This window comes from Marmota marmota, unplaced genomic scaffold (assembly GCF_001458135.2).
Source record: "Marmota marmota marmota unplaced genomic scaffold, marMar, whole genome shotgun sequence".
Lineage (NCBI taxonomy): Eukaryota > Metazoa > Chordata > Mammalia > Rodentia > Sciuridae > Marmota > Marmota marmota.
Window position 1 is genome coordinate 3,478,884 of NW_026000080.1, and position 11,105 is coordinate 3,489,988.

Here is an 11,105-nt window from a genome sequence, read left to right on the forward strand (position 1 = left end):
TGAAAGTCTTTAAGACTCCGTCATCCAGCTCCGGGGGGCGGCGGCGGCGGCGGTCCTGGGAGCGAGCTGGGCAACCGCACGGCCGTCGTCGCGTTCCTGAAAAGTGCGCCGCGGCCGCCCACACCCAGGCCTCGGGCCGCGCGGGACCCGGAGCTTGGCGGGCGCGCGGGCCTGCAAGCAGCCTGCGGGATCGCGGCCGCCTCACTTCAACCCGCACCCCTGGGAGATTCGAAGGCGGCCCCGCGCTGCGTGGGAGGCTGGCGCGGAGGGCGCCTCGGCTAGATTGTGTCACTTTTCCCGTCCACCCCGCTGTTGACTCGTCCTCCCAGCGGGGCAGCGAGTTGCCGCTCTGTGCCAGACTTAGAGGGTACGCCCAGGCGGCGGGGGCGGAGGGTGGCGTTGGCTCAGATACGGAGTGACCCCAGCAGGGATGTGGAGTCGCTCTGGGGAAAAGCTCCAAAAGGGCCCGGGTTCTATTGTCTTGGAAGGAATATAAACTAGAGGGATACATGCTTTTTTTCCTCCAGGTCTTCCACAACCCTTTCCTCTCTTCCTCCTCAGTTCCCTATAGCCTTGGGTAAGCTGCTCACCCTCTCTGAATCTTGTGGGCTTCATAAGCATATTAGGAAAGGGGGCAGTGGGTGATAAAACAGGAGCAGTCCCTTTCAGAACTAAATCTTATTACACACACACACACACACACACACACACACGCACACACACACCCCTCCCCATGAAGAAAAGAAACACTTGAAAATGGCTCATTCTATGTCTGGGCACCGTTTTGAAGATGTGCTGTATATTGACTCTAATTGTCTCCTGCCTCATTGAGGCAGGTCCTCTTGCTAACATCATTTTCTACCTAAATGAGGAAATGGAGGCTCAGAAAATAAGAGTCTACTTAGAAGTCACTCACTTAGCAGGTTACAAAAGTGGATTTGACCCAATACATCTTGGTTTAAACAGGTCGGGCACTAAACCACTGGTCTGTATAGCCTTCTCTCTCTTACCTCAGATATTCAGGCCTGTCCCTTCTCGTGGAATTTTCCCTTTATTTAACTTTATCACAATTTGCCCGGGTAGTTTAGGAGAAATGCTTCAGCTAGAAAAATAGTTGATTAATTAACTGAAGCTGCTAATCCCTAAGTATTGCCTATTGTAGTGGGGGAATGGGTTTCCATTTTAACAGAAAAAGCCTTCATACAAACAGGTTTACAGAGTGAACTTTTAGGCACCTTGGCAGGCTAGTGGAAAATAGGACCTTAGGAGTTCTTCTGATACCTCCTAAGCTATATTGAACAGACAGTCTCTACTTCTGGAGTAAGATTTGTCCTGGTGGAGACTAACTGCATTCATAACTGAGCTAAAATTTCTGAGTCATGCACTTGATGGTTTATCAGTCTCAGTAAAGGATAAGAGTCAGCTTTTAACCGGTTCCCACCACCACCACCACCATCACCAAACTGTATGTTATGAGTGCAGTTACATTTATGTTTGAGGACAGATTTTTTGGGGGGAGGATTGGGATGGGGAATTGAACCCAGGAACACTGCACCACCAATCCACATCCCCAGCCTATTTTATTTTTATTTTGAGATAGAGTCTTGCTGAATTCCTCAGGGCCTTGCTAAGTTGCTGAAGCTGGCTTTCAACTTGTGATCCCCTTGCCTCATTCTCCTGAGTCACTGAGCTCACAGGCATGCATCCCGGCTGGTTCTGAGGACAGATTCTTTATCTTCTGAACCCCAGATTTATTCAAAGCTCATGATATGTTGTGACACAGTGCTAGGCATTGTTGACATAAAAAAAAGGCTTTAAACATTGAACTTGCCTGGGGGACTTCGAGGTCTGTTGAAAAAGTGGGTACAGTGTATTGTGTGTGCTTCACTGCCTGAAGAGTTAGGGTGGAACTACATATCTGGATCTGCAAGGATGAGCACACATCTCATCTGATAGCAGGCAAGAACATTTAGGAAAGAGGGAATAGAGCCTTGATAGGTCTAATGTGGCTGGACAATAGGATTCTTCTGGAGTACTGGCAAGAGAGGTCAGCTGAGACCTTCTGCAAATGGCCTAGCCTGTCATGACACTGGGACTTTGCCTGTAGGCAGTGATGAACCATATGAGCTTTTTGCCTTGTCTTCTTCATCTATAAGATAATGGGATTGTTCCAGCTCAGGAGACACACACACAAGTTCATGAAGGATTAAGCTCCATATTGAAATACATGCCTGGCGATTAGTGCCAACTGAAACTTGGTCTAGATGTTGGGCACCATGGGGGGAGGGGGTAAGTGGTTGCCAGGTGAAAATATAGGCCTGTCTTCTCTTTTTAAGAAGAAATAACAGAGATCTGGATTTTTTTGTGGAGTCTTCAAATTTTTAAAATATTGGCAATTAAAATGTTAAAATATTATCTAGGCTGATAGGTAGAAAACAGTATCTGGATTGCCAGTTGTGATCTCCAGGGGGCATATCTAAAAGAATCTATCCTGCTCCAGCCTTTTGAAACTCCTGGTCACCTGGTGTCCATTTAATTGCCAGTTGGAATAGACTTTATTAAAGAATCAGAGCTTCCACCTAGCTCTTGTCAACCAAATTGGAAAAGGTGTCTTTTTCTTATTTTTACTTTATCCACTCCCCAAATAATACTCAGTCTGTCTTCTTCCTCTCCCCCTGAATTAGTGTTTGGCAGCATGATAGGAAACACCTTTAAAAAAAATTTTTTTTAGGGCATCTGTATCCAATGGGAACTGTGTCTGTTTATTTCCTCCACCTGGCATCTATCCACAGGAAGCCAGGCATTTCTACCTAAATCCCTTACCTTACAGAACTTCTTGTCTTGTGATAACACAGAAACATTTCACTGGAAAGAACTGGAAGGCACCTCTCCCACCCCACCCTGCAATCCATCTTCTAGATCTGATTGAGCAATATAAAATTCACTAATTATAAGTCACTATCAAGTAGGTTGGCTCCATCAGGGAATCAAGAATTAACCACTAGCTCTTGTGTTGCATATTTCTGAGAGACCTGTCTCTTAATCACCCACTTACAACCACACATACCACATTCAAAATATAGAAAGGATTTGATTTGTGCACAGAAGATGAGCACACAGATTCTACAGAGAAATTGATGCCATTTATCTGTGCTAGCTTTTTGCAGGTTTGACAGGGAGGAAATCTAGCAATTGGGCTGACAACTGTAATAAGACATAAGATTCTTTTAACATTCAGCATGATGCCTGACACATAGTAAGTGCTTAATAAACTGTAATGACTCCTACTGCTAAGCAACATCATTACCTTAAATTTTACCACAATTAGCATAGAATGAGCTGGCCTTATTCTCTAGAGAATATTCCCTATTCTTTAGGTGAACTCTGATTATAAAATTGGTACAACTTGGGGCTGTAATTTTGACTCAGTGGTAGAATGCTTGCCTAGCTTGTATGAGGCATAAGGGTTTGATTCTCAGCACCACATAAAAGTAAATAAAACAAAGGGATTATGTCCATCTACAACTAAAAAATTAGAAAAAGAGTGGTATAACACTTTGATACATGGTAGACTCATGATTGATTTAAATGATCCATTCATCCCAGGATTGTGGCCTGTACTAGAGTACCAGTAACCATCCAAGAAAGCACTCAAGTGGCCCTGCTTGTCATGACATTGCCACTTTGCCTACAGTCAGCAGTTATAGTTTCCTCATCTATGAAATAATAGGATTGCCCAGGGCAGGGGTCATGTACTCAAGCACCCAAAAGAATCAGGTAGGTAAAAAATGCCATGCCTCAGGATCAGTACCAGGCTGTTCCTTGGCCTTAGCACTGGGGAGCCATAGGGACATTTGGGACCATCCATGGGGCCTGGGTTTTGCCTACCATGAACTAGGTAGTTAAGAAACATGATCTTAGCTCATCCCTATAAACAACTCTGGAAGGTGTTTTATTTCCAATTAAAAGATGAGAAAACTGAGGCTTCTAGAAGTCAGTGACTGGGTACAGGGGCACTGAGCTGTTTAGGTACAGCAATGTCTGTTTCCAAAAGCCATTCTTCTAAGGGACAACATAGTATTTGCCCTCCAGGAATCTGCCTTAAGTTTAGGAACTTGCCTGAAGCTTCTTAACTTTCCCTTAACACCTGACTGTGACTGTGTCACTTAGATATTTTTCTAGATGTCTCTTCAGCTTACTTGTGTTTTCAGTAATTGTGGATCCTCATTTCTTAAGGAGAGTTTGGTAATAAGTGAGTTAAATAATAAAAACGGTTCCCTCCCTAGGACCTTTGCCTGAGCTTGTACCTATTTCCTCTAAAAAGAAAGAGAGAGACAGAGAGGGACAGAAATGTGTCAGAACAGAGGAGGAGGAACTTCTCAGCGATTGAGAGATATGTCTATTGTAAGTTAGTCATCACCCTTTTCTTACCTGAGGCAGGAGGAGCTACTACCTCCCACGACCTGTGGTCACCCTCACAACATGGTTACTAAGCACAAAGCCCTCCAGGCACCAGCCAAGTACACCTTGTGTGTGCTTTTCCACAAGTTGTCCCTGAGCCTTGGGGTTAGAGTTGGAAGTGCCCTAGGTTTTGGCAATAAAGAAAAAGCAAGCAACAATTTGAGGCTAGTCCCAGGTACTTCTGTGAAATCTTTTACCCACTGTCCTTTGGTTAGGTTTTAACTTTGAAAAGAAAAACAAAACAAAACTACAAAACCAACCAGCCAAACAAACAAAAAACACCTGTTTGAAATTTATGAATATGCCTGAATATTTCTGAGGCTTCAGGAAATGCTACTGGGGGGATTATAAAATGTGTAATATATACTAGGGCATTGCTGACCAGCAGATGGACAGTTCAGTTCAATGTAATAAATGTGATATGTGTGGCAGGCTTTATGCAAGGTGGTGAAGCAAAGAGGAATAATATTTGGACTTTGCCATGGTGTTTCTCACAGCCCCGAGCAGATGCAGATGCTTAAACAGATACAACAGCATGGTGGATGGATGCTCCAGGAGCAACACTGGAAGTGCTGACAAGAGAGATCTACCTCTGAGGCCCACCCTTTTAAGATGCAAGGTCTTGATTTGTTTGTGCATTTTGATAAATGAGAGGTGTCTGCCACAGTTACTCCCTAACATACATGTTCCCTTTTGGAGATGGTGACTGCAGAGAACACGTGCATCTTCATGGGAGATTAGTAGACCCCTGAAGTAAGAACCTTCAAGGGAGCCCCTTTAAATGCATTGATTACAGATGAGACCAATCCACCTTCTGATGGGGGTGGGAAGGCAAGTGACATTTACAGGGCACCTTCCATGAGCCAAATGCTTTATAGGTTATCTCACTTAATGTTCAAGAAACAATTAAGAATGTAAAGAGAGAACTATGGAATGGCAGAGAATCTTTGCTAGCTACTCTTTTGACAAGATTATATTCAGGATATTATGTAGAAAACTCAAAAAACTTAACATACCCCAAAAAACCCAAGTAAACTAATTAATAAATGGACAAATGAACTAAACAGAATCTTCTCAAAAGAAGAAATACAAATGGCCAACGAATACCTGAAATAATGTTCAACACCTTTAGCAATTAGGGAAATGCAAACCAAAACTACACAGAGATTTCATCTCACTCCGGTCAGAATGGCAGCCTTCAAGAACATAAACAATAATAAATGCTGCAGAGGATATGGAGAAGAAGGAAAACACTGTTGGTGGGATTGTAAATTAGTAAAACCACTACAGAAATCAGTATGAAGGTGCTGCAAAAAACTAAAAATAGAAGCACCGTATGACCTAGCTGAAAGTCTCCTCAGTATTTATCCTAAAGAATTAAAGTGAGCATACCATAGTGTTACATGCATACCCTGTTTATAGCAGCGCAATTCTCAATAACCAAACTATGGAACCAGCCTGGTTTGTTATGGCTAGGATATGAGGTGTGCCCCCCAAAGCTCCTATTAGTACAGGAATATTCAGAGGTGAAATGATTATATTATGAGAGCTGTAACCTAATCCTACTATGAACCGAATGACTGGGTGTTAACAGTAGGTAGGTGGGCTGTGGCTGGAGGAGGTAGGTCAATGGGGGCATGCCCTAGAAGGGTTCATCTTGCCTACTGCCCCTTCCCCTCTCTCCCCCATCTACACACCCTTATTCCTGACCTTACCAGGGGCTGAGCAGCTTACCTCCTCTGGGCCCTTCCCCTATGATGTTCATGCAGCCTCATCTTGGACCCACAACAATGGAATGGGCTCTCTGTGGATTGAGACCTCTGAAACTGTGAACTCCAAATAAACTTTTCCTCATCTAAGTTGTTCTTGTCAGTTTTGGTTGCAGCAATGCAAACTAGACTTATTCAGTCCTAAAGAGGGTTCCTCTACTCTACTGAGAGAGGAAGGAAGGGAAAGGGGGAAATACTGAGGAACGATACTGGCCAAATTATATTGTTACATCATGTGCACACACGAATACATAATAACGATTCCCACCATTATGTATAAATACAATGCACAAATAAAAAATATGGGGAAAGGAGGCTGGGGCTGTAGCTCAGTGGTAAAGCGCTTGACTCACACGTATGAATCAGTGGGTTCAATCCTTTAGCACCACATAAAAATAAATTAATAAACAAAGATATTGTGTCCATTTACAACTAAAAAAATATTTTAAAAAATAAAATATGGGGAAGGTCATTCTCTGCTTGTAGATGGCCCACTCTCTCTCTCTCTCTAGACAAACTGATAGCGCTCTCTGTTTGAGCCTTTCTTTTCTTTTTCTTTATTTTCACTTCATCCACTCTACTGTCACTTGTAATAGAGTTCTCTTGCATGGCTTTTGGTATCTGACTTAACACAACACACACACACACACACACACACAGGAAAAATAGAGGCTTCTCCAAGATGAACTTTTTGACAACTTTCTATGCTTTAGGAAATGGACATTCAGAGAAGTCTAGAAACTTGGCCAAGATCAGAATTAGAATGTGATCAAACAAGCATTTAACCAGGTCTGTCTGACCTAAGAACTCAAGTTCCCCTACCTTTAGGAGTACTTTTCCTGTTTTTAAAATTATTGTCACCATCCTGCCAGCCCTTTAAACTTGTGTTAGCACATTCAGATCCATTGGTGTTGAAATCTTTGAACTGGATCACTCTCCAGCTTCTAAAAAGAGGTGCAAATTAAAGTGAATGGGATCATTACTGTCATGTCAAGAGAACAAGCCTAGTGATCCTAAGCCCGCACTCACACCTGCTTCTTTGCTAGAGCACCATGTGGGGTGCTTTAGATAGAAGTGGTATCTGTTTTCCAGTGACAGATGACAGGCTGCAGAGGATGTGGTGGAGTATAACTAGAAACAACAAAGGAAGCATGATTTTGAGGATTTTGTGTTTGAAAGAAATGGGAGGTTCCATGACAGATGAAGGCTGCATTCGAGTACTGTGGTATAACCTGGAAGAGTGTCTTGGGAGGAAGTTAGATGGCTGTCTTAAGAGCGTATTGAACAGTGCACTGGGATGTGTGTGTACACATGTGTGTTGTGTGTGTTGAGGAGGTAGGGATAGGAGATGTGGAATGAGCAAGGAAGTAAGGGCTCAAGAGCAAAAGAGAAAGTATCAAGCACTTAGGAGAAGAAAGGCTGAGCTTTATTAGAAGCTTTGAGGCCACATGGTAAGGTCAGTGGGTACCTCTGGCTGTGGAGGGACTTCAGGTTAACTACTGGGTTTCAGTCTCTTTAGCAGTGATCCAGGAATATGAATACCTCAGAGTTACTGGCAGGACTGAGTAAAACTTTAAGGGGTGGCTTTTTGAAAACTGAGATGTGCCCAATTAATGTGACAGCTTGGGATGCATGCTTCAATCTGAATTTTCCACAGAGCCTTTGGGAGGTGAGTAGAATGTTCAGTGATGAACAGAGACGGTCAGTATTCGGAGTGAGCAAGTGATTGGTGGTGGTGGAAGGATAGACTAAGAAGGAGCTTGGTTCTGAAAATCTAGCCAAACTGATAAGAGCAGTATGAATTCTGATGTTCTCATGAATACATTGTCCTTTATGTTATCACAACTCATCTAAACTCCATCTACCTTTCTCTTCCTAGGCTTTCTGCACTTCCCAGGTCATTGCTCTACTGTTTTGAATAGAAAAGAAGTCCTTGAGTCCTAGCACAGGAAAGGTGACGGAAAGAGTAGACTTTCGGAGCTGGCCATTCTGCAAACACTGTTTTCAAGGGCTGCAACTGTGAGGGCTGGGGATAGAGAGGGAGGAAGATGGGGGTGGGGACAACCTCATGGAAGACTTCTGAAGTGAGAATCATGACCATTTCCACCTGAAATCACTTCTCCAGTTATTACTTGCTAACCATTTGGAACCAAATGTGGTTAATTTAGCGCCACGCTGGAAATCTTATCATGTGACCCACATCCTCGGGCCAGGGACATCCAGGTTTTGATGCTTTGAAAACACCTCTTTGGAACGCAACTTGGTGTCGGTTCATAGGAACTTCGAAGTGTGCCGAGCTGTGAGTCATCTCCTGTCTGCTGCCTCCCACAGCACTGTGGGAAAGGGATGGGCAGATTGGTTTAGATAAAACCTGGACCCACCCAAACTCTCACTGAAAGCTGGAAACACACGTTAGAAAGTCTTTTAAAACATCTAATTGAACTCGGAAAAGAGATAACAAGCCTCTACTTTGGCTTTAATTTGGATATGAAGTCTGGTTTTGTTTCCAGCCTCTCATGTGGGTGATCTCTATGACCCTTCAGCTGTCTAGGGGGTTCACTCCTGCCTTTTAAAATACATCTATGAAATGATTGCACTGTGCTAGGGTTTGAGGATACAGAGATGACTACAATGTGGTCTCTGACATTGAGGATGGCATGGTCTAAGAGGGGCGAGAGCTGGTGTAAACACTGTGTGTGGATATACTGTGAAGTGGGTGACTTCATAAACATGCAGTATACAGGAGCTGCTCCTGGAGTCCTACCTGAGTAGGGGCCCAGACTAGGAATGCAGTCTTCTTACGCTGGATGGTGCAGCTCTTGAACTTCCAATGCTTTCTCTGTAGAGCTTAGAAAGGCAAGCTATGTTTCTCTCTGCTTGCAGTTTGACTATGCTTAGAACATTATCAGTATGAGACTTAAGGATTCTCTAACAGCCTCTCTATCCTAAAGGGTTGGATATTTTTATCCAAGTGGTCTTTCCACTTTACTTAGCAAGCAGTCTAGGACTTTTGTTTGTAGTCTTCTGGGTAAACTTGTATCTTCCAGTGTTCTACTGAAGCTAGTGGACTTGTGACTTACATTCTTGGCCTCACCTGAGGTGGTACATGATGGAACTCAGCTTCTGTAGTATTGTTTGAAAGGTGAGACCAGTTATTATAAACCTTGTCACAACGAAAATGAACAACAAGGGAGCACATAAGGGCAAAAGAACCACACTCCACGATTCCTTTATACTTGGTAGCATTTGGAAGTATTGTTTAATTTGATTCCCCATTGTTTATGAGTGCCATCTAGCTTTATTTCTTTTTTTCTTCTATTTACTTTGGTTTTAATTTTCTCTTTTTGTTTAGTTTCTTAATGTGGAAGTTGAGGCACTGATTTAATCCTTTTACTTTCTATTACGTGCAAGTTTCCTCTTTTTTAATATGCACAAACTTCCCTCTACTCCTATTTCTACTGCATCTTACGAATGTTTATATATTATGCTTTGAAGTTCAAAAGATTTTCTAATTCTCTTTTTAATTTATTTTTGACTTTTGGAGTATTTAGAAGTGTGTTATTTAGGATCCAAATTTTGGATACTTTCTATGTATCAGTTTGTTTGTTTGTTGGTACTGGGGATTGAACTCAGGGGCACTCAACCACTGAGCCACATCCCCAGCCCTATTTTGTATTTTATTTAGAGACAGAGTCTCACCGAGTGGCTTAGCACCTTGCTTTTGCTGAGGCTGGCTTTGAACTCGTGATCCTCCTGCTTCAGCCTGTAGAGCTGCTGGGATTACAGGTGTGTACTACTGTGCCGTGGCTATTTTTATTTTTGAGACAGGGTCTTAGTAAGTTGTAGAGGCTGGCCTCAAACTTGTGATCCTTTGCCTTAGTCTCCCAAGTAGCTGGGATTGCCAGCATGTACCACCATCCTCAGCTTTAATGTATTTTGAATAAAGCATCTCTTGACATTTCTGTGTTCATTAAAGCTATTATGTTGTTCTTGAAAATTCAGCAATCCTCTAAAATTTATCTCTACTAATTATATTTTTTTGAGACAGAACCTTACAAGTTGCTGAGTCTGGCTTTGAACTTACAGTCCTCCTGCCTCAGTCTCCTGGGTCACTGGGGTTTTAGGTGTGTACCACCATGCCCAGCCCTTATAATTTTATGTATCAACTTGACTGGGCCACAGGGTACCCAAGTATTTGGTCAGACATTGTTCTGGGTGTGTCTGTGAGGATGTTTTTGAATGAACTTAACTTTTGAGTCAGTAGACTAAGTAAAGCATATTGTCCTCTCCAATGTGGGTGAGGCTTATTCAATTAATTAAAGGTCTTAATAGAACAAGGCTTTCCCTCCTGTAAGGGAAAATTCTTCCTGCATGACTGTCTTTGAGCTGGGACATGGATTTTTTTCCCCCCTGACTTGAGAGTTAAACGGCCACCTTGGTTCTCCCTGGGTCTCAAGCCTGTTGACTTTGAGACTGGAACTACACCATCAGTCCTCTTGGGGCTCCAGCTTACCAATGACTGATCTTGGGTTTTTGTTGTTGTTGTTGTTGTTGTTGTTGTTGTTGTTTGTTTGTGGTGCTGGGGATTGAACCCAGGGCCTTGTGCATGCTAGGCAAGCACTCTATCAACTAAGCTATATCCCCAGCCCCTTTGATCTTGGGTTTTATTGGTCTTCATACTTGCATGAGCTAGATCCTTATAATAAGCCTCGGTCTCTGTCTTTCTGTTTTAGTCAGCTTTTTCACTGCTGTGACCAAAAGACCTGAACAACAGTTTTAGAGGAGGAAAAGTTTATTTGGGGCTCAACAGTTTCAGAGGTCTCATCCATAGACTGATAGCTCCATTCCTCAGGGCCTGAAGTAAGGCAGGACATC